The following is a 13,887-nucleotide window of genomic DNA, read 5'->3' on the forward strand; positions in this document are numbered from 1 at the left end:
TTATCTGATATGATAGAGAAGAACATTGAGGTATTTATGGACGACTTTTCTGTTTTTGGTAAGTCTTTTGATCAATGCTTGTTCCATTTAAATGTTGTACTTAAAAGATGCACCGAAACTAACCTTGTTTTGAATTGGGAAAAATGTCATTTTATGGTAACCGAAGGTATAGTTTTGGGGCATAAGATAAGTGCTAAAGGCATTGAAGTGGACCAAGCTAAGATAGAGGTTATAGAGAAACTCCCTCCACCAATCAATGTTAAAGGAGTGAGGAGTTTCTTGGGGCATGCCGGTTTCTATCGGCGGTTCATAAAAGACTTTTCTAAAATTTCCAAACCCCTCTGTAACCTCTTGGTCAAAGAAAACGAGTTTAATTTTGACTCTGAATGTCTAAATGCTTTTTCTTTGATTAAAAACAAGTTGGTAACTGCACCAATAATCATTGCACCCGATTGGGATTTACCTTTTGAACTTATGTGTGATGCAAGTGATTATGCTGTTGGTGCAGTCCTAGGCCAACGCAAGAACAAATTTTTTCATGCAATTTACTATGCAAGCAAGGTTTTAAATGAAAATCAAGTTAACTATTCCACAACTGAAAAGGAATTGCTTGCGGTAATCTTTGCATTGGAAAAATTTCGTTCTTATCTAATAGGCTCCAAAGTCATTGTTTTTACAGATCATGCAGCTCTCAAATATCTCTTAACAAAAGGGGATTCAAAGCCTCGACTGTTGAGGTGGATCCTATTATTGCAAGAATTTGATCTTGAAATTCGTGACAAGAAGGGAGTCGAGAACGTGGTAGCTGACCACCTCTCAAGGCTGGAGAATGACGAGGTAACAAAGAAGGAGAAGGCCATCAAGGCCGAGTTCCCCGATGAACAGCTGTTTGCTATTGGAGAAAGACCTTGGTTTGCTGACATGGCAAACTTTAAGGCCGGCAACATAGTTCCTGATGATCTAACCTACCCTCAGAGGAAAAAGTTCTTCAAAGATGCAAACCACTACTTGTGGGATGACCCTTATCTGTTTAAGGTAGGTACTGACGGTTTGATTAGACGTTGTGTTGCAGGTGAGGAAGCACATAGTATCATGTGGCACTGCCATAGCTCAGCTTATGGAGGCCACCACAGTGGAGAAAGAACAGCTGCAAAAATTTTGCAAAGTGGATTCTGGTGGCCCACCCTTTTCAAAGATTGCCACGACTTCGTCACAAGATGTGACAAATGCCAAAGGACAGGTAACATATCAAAGAGGAATGAAATGCCCCTAAAAGGAATCATTGAAGTTGAACCATTTGATTGTTGGGGTATTGATTTTATGGGACCATTCCCTTCCTCTTACTCTTATCTCCATATTCTAGTCTGTGTTGATTATGTCACAAAGTGGGTTGAAGCGATACCATGTGTTGCTAATGATGCCAAAACGGTTGTCAACTTCCTTCAAAAGAATATTTTCACTAGGTTTGGAACTCCTAGAGTATTGATCAGTGATGGGGGGAAGCATTTTTGCAATAATTTTCTTGAAAATGTGCTCAAAAAGTATAACATTAAGCACAAAGTTGCAACTCCCTATCACCCACAAACTAGTGGTCAAGCAGAGGTTTCAAACCGACAGCTGAAACAGATTCTGGAGAAGACAGTTGCGTCAAATAGGAAAGATTGGTCTAGGAAATTAGATGACGCACTGTGGGCATATAGGACAGCCTTTAAGACCCATCTTGGGTTCTCACCCTATCAGTTAGTATATGGGAAGGCATGTCATCTTCCAGTCGAGCTGGAACATAAAGCTTATTGGGCCATTAAGGCCTTGAATTTTGATCAAGTAGCCGCTGGTAAGAAAAGAATTTTGAAACTTAATGAACTTGAGGAGATGAGGCTTAGAGCGTATGAAAATGCCCTCATCTATAAAGCCAGGACAAAAAGGTATCATGACAAAAACTTAGTGCCTAGGGATATTAACTGTGGACAACTAGTTTTGTTGTATAATTCCAGGTTGAAGCTGTTTCCTGGGAAGCTCAAGTCAAAATGGTCTGGACCATTCTTGGTCAAAAGTGTGTCACCATATGGAGCTGTTGAACTAGTGACACCTGAAGGAGATCGAAGTTTCAAAGTTAATGGACAAAGAGTTAAACCATACCTAGGTGGCGACCTACCTAAAGGAAGGGTGGCACTCATTCTGAAGGACCTCTGAGGATCCTTAGCAGTCAAGCTAGTGACGATAAAGAAGCGCTGGGTGGGAGGCAACCCACTAGATTTACTTTGTTTTTCAATACATTCAGTTTTTATTTTCTTTTTAATGTCAAAGTCCATTGAACTTATTTCCCTATTGTAATTGCTCCTGCACTTGTTTATTATTAATGAATTTGTTTTGTTTCATGTGACCTATTCCAGTTTAGTAACAGTTGTTTGATGAAACGGTATTCCAAAAGTTCTCAAGGAGGGGTGACTTGATTCAAAGGCGAAGTGTACGGCGTTGCTAGGTAGTCACATACTCCCAGAAATCTCAGCCATAAGGTTCATTGCCAAATCTTGTTTTTCAATTTACTTATATTTAGATTAGTTTTCCATGCAACTACATTTCTAGAACTTGCATTGTTTCTCTATTATTGATTGGTCTTTGTCAATTACACACTGAGGCAAAAGTGCTTGGTCCTGTGAGCCTTTTTGAAGCCTACCCTGATATTAATTGAATTTATCCTTTCTTAACCAATTGTGAGCCGGTAGGATTAGAACTTTTTGTTCGGTGACAAACTACATTACAAGCCTAGAGACTTTTAGGACTTGTCCCTTAATGAATTTCTGAGTTAAGGCATTGTAGAATGTTGCTAAAGATTAAGTTTGGGGTTGCTATTGGAATTTGCAACCAACTAAGTTTGGGGTGGGGGTACTAGAGAATAAGAGAACAAAAAAAAAAAAAAAAAAAAAAAAATGAAAGAAATATGAAATTGTCATGCAATATATACACAAAAATGGTGTATCAAAAAAAAAAAGGAAATTGAATGATGAAAAAGGGACAAAACATTTAAAATCCGAGTAACTTCAAACTCGATTGTCCCTAAATGTTAAAAGTATTCTCTAGTACCTTTGCATTGATTGTATTTCCACAAGGTGAATGAATGAAGGATTGAATTTTGTGCTATAACTTCCGTAGGAATGCCTAACTCAAATTTTGTGTAGCCTACTTATCCAAATATATCCCACCTTTCACCTAAGCCCCGTTATAACCCTAAAGACCTCAAAAGTGTGTAATGATATTGACTTTGATTGATATTTAGAAACTTTTCAAGCGTATGGTAATATGTAGACCTGCATGTCGACTGGTAGAACCCTATTTCATATTGTTGCGTGGAGTTGTGAATTGGTGGATGCGAACAAGTCAAACTAGCTCATCTTTAGCTAGAAGGAGAATGAACTTTTGGGTACTATCGTTTTGTCAGGTAACTGTTATTTTACTGTCGTTTGTCACTATTGCAAGCAAATTCCTTGAGGACAAGGAATGGTTTAAGTTTGGGGTTGTGATGACATTCTGTCATTACGTAATATTAGGGACTTATTGTGACATTTTGATAGAGTTCTCATGCAATTTATACTGTTCTGGAGTGCAAAAAGCTTAAAAATTTGAAGTCTGTTCGAAGGAAATCGCGCCACGCCAATTTCAAGCCGTGCTGCGATTTTTGAAGCAAAAAATACACACTTCCTGTAAAGGGGAAATCGCGGCACGCCAATTAACAAGGCGCGGCGCGATTTTGATGGGTCAGGCCCATGACTTCTATAAATACTGCACTCAATCTGAAGAACAAGGGTTACGATTTTGGAGAGCAAAGTGCGATTTTGAGACATCGGAGACGGCTAGAAGGGCGATTTCTTCATCCTTTTACCAATTCATGTATGTTTTAATTATTTCATTGATTATGCTATTTGTAAACTCGATTATGAGTAGCTAAATCTCTTAGAGATTAGATCCGAGATGAATCTTTGTAACCCTAATTGACACATGTTGCTGTGAAACTCTATTTTGTTTATGAATTCAATTCTAGTTTATTCAATTCAATTGTTCTTAATGCTTTTTATATCTTGATCACATATAACTTGTTTTCGTGAGAATGAATGACCACTGACCATGGCTTTCAACTTAGACCTAATTGAATTGTTCTAATAAACAGGGTTAGTCTAGGAATAGATAATCGTTTGTTAGTGATAATAGGTTAACGTTCGGTAAAACCTTCAAGAATTATTAGACCACCTAAGGAATTAGGGGCTGTAGTTTAAGAAGAGGGTCCTAACTCAAGGGATTGATTAGGGCTATTTTGTTAATCATCGTAAACTAGAAGAGGGTTCATAACAAATAGGTGCAGTAGACCAATTAGGGGAACTTAGAGGATTCGAAGGATCTGATCTCATCTTTCTCTCCTATTTTCTTAATCAAATCTTCACTTTTTTATTTGATTTCTTAAAATCAAACCAAATTTACTGCCTAGTGGCAAACCAAAAATAACTTTTACACATCCTAATTATATAACGAAATTGACTTATTGAAGTTAAAAACAGTCCTCGTGGGAACGATATTTTTACTACTTCGATAGTTATTGGTGCACTTGCCAGAGTTCTATCAATCGTCAAGATAAGTATGTCAGAAGAAGGCACACGTCTCAAGGTACAATAAGTAATCTGATGTATGAATTATATGTTTACCCGATAAGATTATGTATGCATGAAGAGATGTTTATGTTGCAAGTAAGCACTGCAGGGCAAACCTGTTATCCGATAGGATTCCAGTTAAAAGGAAAATCCTGAGTGTTCATGATTATGATAAGATACCTTTATGAATGGTTTATGCTAAGTAGACAAGATATGGATATGAAATCACTAGTCCACATGTGACAAGAATAAGTTATGATCAAAATGATTCAAGTTAAGCTAAGTGTATGAAAGAGTTAATTCCACACTATGAGGATTTCTTCAAGATGTTATGCTTAGAACTTAGTAAATGTTAAGTGATTTCTAAATTTCGAGGACGAAATTTCTTTAAGGGGGGTAGAATGTAACATCCCGCTCGTCAGCTAATGGAAATTTTATCTGTTAAATGTATCAGAGGATTCAGGTTCATGGAAAGTGATTATGGAGAAGAATGTTAAGTACGATGGATGATATTATTATGTAATGAGTCAAGCACGGATTTAAGTATCAGAGTCGTATTGAACACGTTTAAGACAAGGGCAATTTGGTAATTGCACGGGAAGGGATATTTATTTGGTTAAGGCACCAAAATATCCCATTTTCAATCTTCTTTCTCTCTCTAAGTTTTGGGAAAGGCTTCTCCTCCTTCTCTCTACTCTCCATCGCCACTCTCCCTCTTCTCCTCATCACTAACCTTCCTAAACTCATTCTTCTCAAAGATTAAGTTTATGTATGGTACTTCCAAGATCAAGGAACAAGTATGAGCTTATATTGGGCTTGTTCTTCCACTCTATCCTCACAAGGGAAGAAATCATGAGACTAGGGTTTTGTTGAAGAAGCTTTGGGTTGTATCAAGGATGATCAAGCAAGGATCATAGCAACTTCTAGAGCAAGAAACCACAAAGGGAATGAGTAGAAGCTTGGAATCAAAGTTAGGGTTTGAACTTTGAGAAGCTTGAAGCTTGAGGCAAACACAAGAAACAAACTAGGTGAGTTCCATAGATAGATATCCTACCCATGGGATTATGTTTATGTCATGCAAGATTAACATGAATTATGTTAGTTTAGAAAACTAGGGTTTTAGTACCCCCTTTGTATCATTATTGATCAAGTAATGTTAATTGATGCCATGCACATGATATAAGTTGTTTTTATGATGTTATGGATGATTAGAATGAATTAGAACACTTGAATTGAGGTTTTTATGCAAAATCACGTTTTCTGCAGAATTCTGGACTGCTACAGTTCGCCAGGCGAAATTTAGCTCGCCATGGCGAGCTGGGGATCAGGGCTCTCTGGAGTAGCTCGCCATTGAGCTCGCCACGGCGAAAAATTTCGCCATGGCGGAGAGAATTTGGCCAGGCGAAATTGACTGCACAGCATGTGTTGTTAATTCGTTTTGTGGCCAGCAAAGGCTATCCGAGGCTCGATCTTGCAGTATCTTTTTAAACTATGAACCCCTCAATTACAAGTGCCTAAAATACAATTCCAAACAAGTTTTTAATCACGGGAAATGCATGGCAAAATGTTAACAATACTTGTTAATAAATGATACGCACGAGTGATATGTTATGCAATATGTCCGGGTAGTGATGAATTAAGCAAGGGCATGAATGTAGAGCCTCAACATAGTTGTTGAGAATTAGCAAGATAGCATGAATTCCTAAGTATGTCAAGTATAGGAATATGAATACATTTGTAAGTAAGACGCGAAGTGTAATCTCTTCGCACATGAGCTAGAATGACTTAGCTAGTATGTAAGTTGTGGATTGATAAGTTATTTCTCTCCACCATGTTATGAACAAGTATAAGTTAGCATTAATCGGATCGATCAAGGTTCCGAGGTAAACAAGTAAGTATGTATATGTTTAACTTATATGCACGACAAGACCATGATTAATATGTGTAGGTGGCATGTCTCTTGCTATCCACATCAGGGGGATACAAGGGGTTCTCGTAATGAGAACGATTCAAGCCGTAAGGGACCCGCATGTCACCGAGTAAGCAAGACGTAGGTGTTCGTGTCTCTTGTTATCCACGCCAGGGGGATACGGGAGGTTCTCGACCTAAGGGGAACGGTTTAAGCCGCAAGGGACCCGCACGACACCGAGGGAGTCCGATGTACGTACATCGGTCATGTATGGGATTGATCTCGGGGTTACTCCACCCGGGACTATCCGTAAAATGAATCAAGATAATAAGTGTTTGTTCAACGCTAACCTAATGAATGAACTTAGATACGACTATGTATGTTATGTTTATGATTATGTTATGTTCACGATCAAGCAAGAATGAATCCATGCACGGTTATGTTTAAGTACAAGAGCATTAGATGCTATATGATAAGTATAAGGCATGGAATAGAGCAAGTTATGAACATGATACCGACGACGATCTTAGGTTTCCCCTAATCGTCCGGTTTAGAATCGTGTCATGATTATGTTATGTTTAGGCCTCGATACATAGAGTGTATTCTTGGCAATGCGGTTTTAGGTTCCCCCTCGACCGCCATGACACGTATAGGAAGTGAAGCCTATAACAAGTTAAGATATGTTTATGACGGCTTAGTATGCACTACCGTCTAAGTATGCAAGTCCCCACACACGTATAATCAACCGTCAGGTTGTAATGTAGACACGTGGTGACCGTAGGTTTTCCCTTGAGGTTGCCTATAGCCTAGGATTTAGGGGAACTCACTGAGACATTATGTCTCATCCCAATCCTTATTTGTTTCAGATAAGCAGGATGTATATGCATGTTTGGAGCCGGATGGATATTACTTCAAGGGTTCGTTCGTAAGCTGCAGGACGATATGGACTTCAAGGATGTTTTTTTTATGTATGGATGAGTTGTACTGTATTATGATTTATACGAACGGGACTTGATGTAAATATTATTCATTCGTAAATTTTTATGTTGTATATTTAATGTATCCAGTACTAATATTAACGCACGTGCCAGACTTTCTAGATACGTCTGGTATGGGTGTTACAATTGGTATCAGAGCAGGTCGATTCAGATCGTGCCTTGGGTCATTAGATTACAACTAAGGTAGTGGGACCATTGGGTTCCAGGTAAAAGTTCTAATTGTTGTTGTTAGTTGAGCCTGATCAGCTCAATTTAGCATTCGACGATTGGAATGGATGCCTGAGAGCTGAATAGGACCCAGGAGGAACGAAGTATGTGAAGGAGAGGCACTGGAAAGTGTGAACTCATAAGTAAGAACTCGGATAAATATTAGTAAGAGGTTGATCGTGCCAAAAGGTGGCCGGTGAACTAAGCAGGCACAAGTGTGAATCCTCCGGGAATGTAAGGCATGTTAAGAAAGAACGTTCCGACAAATTCGAGTATGATGTTACTGATACTTTAAGTATCCGTAAGAGAAGAAGTTGGATATATATATATTCTGGAATGTAAGTATAAGATTAAAAGTTAAGGAGAAGTCGACACATGTTGATGGAATTAGTAAGTTCTCAGGGATTGAGATATGAGAACGAAGACAAAGATTTATATGTTCAGCGAGAAATAAGTTAAGTCGTTCGTAGTAAATGAAGTTGAAGTCTTATGTGGAAGTTTATGTTAAGTGCTAGGATGACAAGATATCAGTTTCTAATGTGCCGTGAATTGAATCGATTGATGTTAATGTTTGTCATGCAAAGGTTATAGAATTGTTTTTAAGACGATCGAAAGGAATGATATGCATTGGGATACTTGAGGAAATAAGATTTTATGAAAATATGATTTTTGGAAAACTGTGTTAAAGGAAGCACGCCAATAGCGAAATTACTCCAGAGGATTTTGCTAATAGCGTACCTGGAGTGAAATTTCGGTTTTTCCGAAAACTGTCATTTCGTCTCTAGGGTTAGTAGTAGCTATTGGAGGATGTTTTTACAATCTTTTATGCAACAAAAACTTTCTATAACATCAAGTATCGAATGCATATCACACCTTATAAATTCCAAGGAAGAAAATGCATGGCAACTATTAACGGAATCAATCCGGTTCAAGGTAACATTAGAAGTTAATGTGGCAAGAACTGGCGAAGAGCATGGGTCAAGAGATTTAAGGTTTCAGCTTATGGAATGGATTAAGTGGATGCAAAGACATAAGATGGAAAGTAAAATGGTAGAGGATTGTGCGAAGTCACAAAATTTTCAGGTTTTATGAAGTCATGAGTACCCCCGGATCTATGTTTTGCTTAATTGAATTGCTAAAGCCCGTTAAGATGTTGAATTCAAAAGTTTACAAGATTTTTGAAAGGTAGACACATATGGGTGATTGGAGTTGATGTTTATAGATTTTTAAAATGGAATCTTACAGGTACCGGTTGCTACGACTCACGTAGAGTGAGCTAAACTCACCGGAACTAAGGTTGGATGACACAGTTGTGTTGTCAACTTATTCCGTGATTTTGATGCAACGACTGGGGCCAAATTTATTACGTTTTTATATAAAGAGAAATCGTCAACGCCAATGACCCGTGTGTTATATTATAATGTTTTCTTGAAGAAAGAAATTAACGAGCAAGCATCAGTTGATTACGCAAAACATAGTATGCGAGAATACAAGGATACATGAGGTATGATCAAGAAAAGTATGTATGAATTTATGATGAGTCTTCTATGGGAAATTTGAGATTGCTCGGAGACAAGTTTAAAGTACGATAAGTATATGTTATAAGGTAAACTCCACTAGTGAGAAAGTAAGGTCTATCCTCAAGTAAAGTATTATGGAAATGTGACAAGTCTACCGTGAGATTCAACCTTACAAGGTAATGAAAGGTGTAAGATTTTGGCATTGGTTGCCACATGAGAGGTTTTGACAAGAGTTCAAGAAGATGATGCTCATATAGTAAAAAGAATGTGAAGTTTCGGTCATCTTAATGGATTATAATATTGGTTAAGGCCAACTGGTGGGAATCAGAGTGGCGCAACGAAAGTTAATTGACATAGTTGTTAACAGTAATCATGGAACATGGAATGAGATAGTAAGAGCCTTCGTTAGAGCATTATGGGACAAGCGAGAAGTTCTCTAAATGTTAAGTAAGAAAGGAGACTTATGTAATCAGTCATGAAAAGGGGTTAAGGTATGTGGATGTGTCTTCATCTAAGTAAGATAGGAAAGGATAGAGTCACCACAAATGAAGAGTATGTGCTATGATAAGAGAAATACATGTGAAAGTCGAGAGGTTTCTTTTTGTGACTCAAAATAATGATTGAATTATCAAGTGTGAAGCCGGTATTTAAAGAAGAAGTGTTATGTAGGATAAGGCAACAATATGTGATCGTAACCGGACACAATGTTTTGAAGATTTAAATTTATTGTTCTTAGAACGAGGAAATGAGATAATGTTATGAGGGTCAAGGATCCTATATGATTTATGTTATGCAAATATGTGAGTCTCCAAGGTATGTATGTAAGTCAAGAAAGAATAATATAGGAGTTACTTTTGAAGTTCAAGAATTTCATTATGGATGGAGATATAAACCATGAGTTATGTACGAGGAAGTGCATACTCTCCTATGTCAAACTTGTTAAATGATCACGATACTTGCTAAGAAGATTTTGAACTATGATTTATAACTTTTAATGTTAAAACGGGTAGTAAGGGACTTTGGAGCGATGATTATTTCTTTAAAAAACATGATTTCATAATGTTTTCTTTTGAGTTATACAATTATTCGTTCCAAGGACGCAAATACCCAAGGTTTAGAAAATTTTCCTTAATCAAGATGTTAGAACAAGTATCGTTATTATCTAACAAGATGCGACACTTGAGAGTATGTAGGACACCATGTAAGGTAAAATTTGATGAAGTAAACAACAGTTTTTCGAAAAGTCTTATGAGACGCACAAGTATATGTTAAGAGTATTCGAATGCAAGTGGCCTAAGTCGGAAATTTTAAGAACATACGATCAACAATACTGGTTGTCAGATGAAAGATGTAACGGAGTGTATAAATTATGCTTCTCTATGACAAGTTATATAAGTTACCATGAATTCGAATGCTAAGAGAATGGTTATGAGATCAGAAGGTTTAATAAGACTCTGAAAAGAGACAAGAGATACGTGGAATCGTTGATGACATTCTGTCATTACGTAATATTAGGGACTTATTGTGACATTTTGATAGAGTTCTCATGCAATTTATACTGTTCTGGAGTGCAAAAAGCTTAAAAATTTGAAGTCTGTTCGAAGGAAATCGCGCCACGCCAATTTCAAGCCGTGCTGCGATTTTTGAAGCAAAAAATACACACTTCCTATAAAGGGGAAATCGCGGCACGCCAATTAACAAGGCGCGGCGCGATTTTGATGGGTCAGGCCCATGACTTCTATAAATACTGCACTCAATCTGAAGAACAAGGGTTACAATTTTGGAGAGCAAAGTGCGATTTTGAGACATCGGAGACGGCTAGAAGGGCGATTTCTTCATCCTTTTACCAATTCATGTATGTTTTAATTATTTCATTGATTATGCTATTTGTAAACTCGATTATGAGTAGCTAAATCTCTTAGAGATTAGATCCGAGATGAATCTTTGTAACCCTAATTGACACATGTTGCTGTGAAACTCTATTTTGTTTATGAATTCAATTCTAGTTTATTCAATTCAATTGTTCTTAATGCTTTTTATATCTTGATCACATATAACTTGTTTTCGTGAGAATGAATGACCACTGACCATGGCTTTCAACTTAGACCTAATTGAATTGTTCTAATAAACAGGGTTAGTCTAGGAATAGATAATCGTTTGTTAGTGATAATAGGTTAACGTTCGGTAAAACCTTCAAGAATTATTAGACCACCTAAGGAATTAGGGGCTGTAGTTTAAGAAGAGGGTCCTAACTCAAGGGATTGATTAGGGCTATTTTGTTAATCATCGTAAACTAGAAGAGGGTTCATAACAAATAGGTGCAGTAGACCAATTAGGGGAACTTAGAGGATTCGAAGGATCTGATCTCATCTTTCTCTCCTATTTTCTTAATCAAATCTTCACTTTTTTATTTGATTTCTTAAAATCAAACCAAATTTACTGCCTAGTGGCAAACCAAAAATAACTTTTACACATCCTAATTATATAACGAAATTGACTTATTGAAGTTAAAAACAGTCCTCGTGGGAACGATATTTTTACTACTTCGATAGTTATTGGTGCACTTGCCAGAGTTCTATCAATCGTCAAGATAAGTATGTCAGAAGAAGGCACACGTCTCAAGGTACAATAAGTAATCTGATGTATGAATTATATGTTTACCCGATAAGATTATGTATGCATGAAGAGATGTTTATGTTGCAAGTAAGCACTGCAGGGCAAACCTGTTATCCGATAGGATTCCAGTTAAAAGGAAAATCCTGAGTGTTCATGATTATGATAAGATACCTTTATGAATGGTTTATGCTAAGTAGACAAGATATGGATATGAAATCACTAGTCCACATGTGACAAGAATAAGTTATGATCAAAATGATTCAAGTTAAGCTAAGTGTATGAAAGAGTTAATTCCACACTATGAGGATTTCTTCAAGATGTTATGCTTAGAACTTAGTAAATGTTAAGTGATTTCTAAATTTCGAGGACGAAATTTCTTTAAGGGGGGTAGAATGTAACATCCCGCTCGTCAGCTAATGGAAATTTTATCTGTTAAATGTATCAGAGGATTCAGGTTCATGGAAAGTGATTATGGAGAAGAATGTTAAGTACGATGGATGATATTATTATGTAATGAGTCAAGCACGGATTTAAGTATCAGAGTCGTATTGAACACGTTTAAGACAAGGGCAATTTGGTAATTGCACGGGAAGGGATATTTATTTGGTTAAGGCACCAAAATATCCCATTTTCAATCTTCTTTCTCTCTCTAAGTTTTGGGAAAGGCTTCTCCTCCTTCTCTCTACTCTCCATCGCCACTCTCCCTCTTCTCCTCATCACTAACCTTCCTAAACTCATTCTTCTCAAAGATTAAGTTTATGTATGGTACTTCCAAGATCAAGGAACAAGTATGAGCTTATATTGGGCTTGTTCTTCCACTCTATCCTCACAAGGGAAGAAATCATGAGACTAGGGTTTTGTTGAAGAAGCTTTGGGTTGTATCAAGGATGATCAAGCAAGGATCATAGCAACTTCTAGAGCAAGAAACCACAAAGGGAATGAGTAGAAGCTTGGAATCAAAGTTAGGGTTTGAACTTTGAGAAGCTTGAAGCTTGAGGCAAACACAAGAAACAAACTAGGTGAGTTCCATAGATAGATATCCTACCCATGGGATTATGTTTATGTCATGCAAGATTAACATGAATTATGTTAGTTTAGAAAACTAGGGTTTTAGTACCCCCTTTGTATCATTATTGATCAAGTAATGTTAATTGATGCCATGCACATGATATAAGTTGTTTTTATGATGTTATGGATGATTAGAATGAATTAGAACACTTGAATTGAGGTTTTTATGCAAAATCACGTTTTCTGCAGAATTCTGGACTGCTACAGTTCGCCAGGCGAAATTTAGCTCGCCATGGCGAGCTGGGGATCAGGGCTCTCTGGAGTAGCTCGCCATTGAGCTCGCCATGGCGAAAAATTTCGCCATGGCGGAGAGAATTTGGCCAGGCGAAATTGACTGCACAGCATGTGTTGTTAATTCGTTTTGTGGCCAGCAAAGGCTATCCGAGGCTCGATCTTGCAGTATCTTTTTAAACTATGAACCCCTCAATTACAAGTGCCTAAAATACAATTCCAAACAAGTTTTTAATCACGGGAAATGCATGGCAAAATGTTAACAATACTTGTTAATAAATGATACGCACGAGTGATATGTTATGCAATATGTCCGGGTAGTGATGAATTAAGCAAGGGCATGAATGTAGAGCCTCAACATAGTTGTTGAGAATTAGCAAGATAGCATGAATTCCTAAGTATGTCAAGTATAGGAATATGAATACATTTGTAAGTAAGACGCGAAGTGTAATCTCTTCGCACATGAGCTAGAATGACTTAGCTAGTATGTAAGTTGTGGATTGATAAGTTATTTCTCTCCACCATGTTATGAACAAGTATAAGTTAGCATTAATCGGATCGATCAAGGTTCCGAGGTAAACAAGTAAGTATGTATATGTTTAACTTATATGCACGACAAGACCATGATTAATATGTGTAGGTGGCATGTCTCTTGCTATCCACATCAGGGGGATACAAGGGGTTCTCGTAATGAGAAC

This window comes from Medicago sativa, chromosome 7, assembly GCF_051527215.1.
Source record: "Medicago sativa cultivar Bolivia chromosome 7, Bolivia_mono, whole genome shotgun sequence".
NCBI classification, from domain to species: domain Eukaryota; kingdom Viridiplantae; phylum Streptophyta; class Magnoliopsida; order Fabales; family Fabaceae; genus Medicago; species Medicago sativa.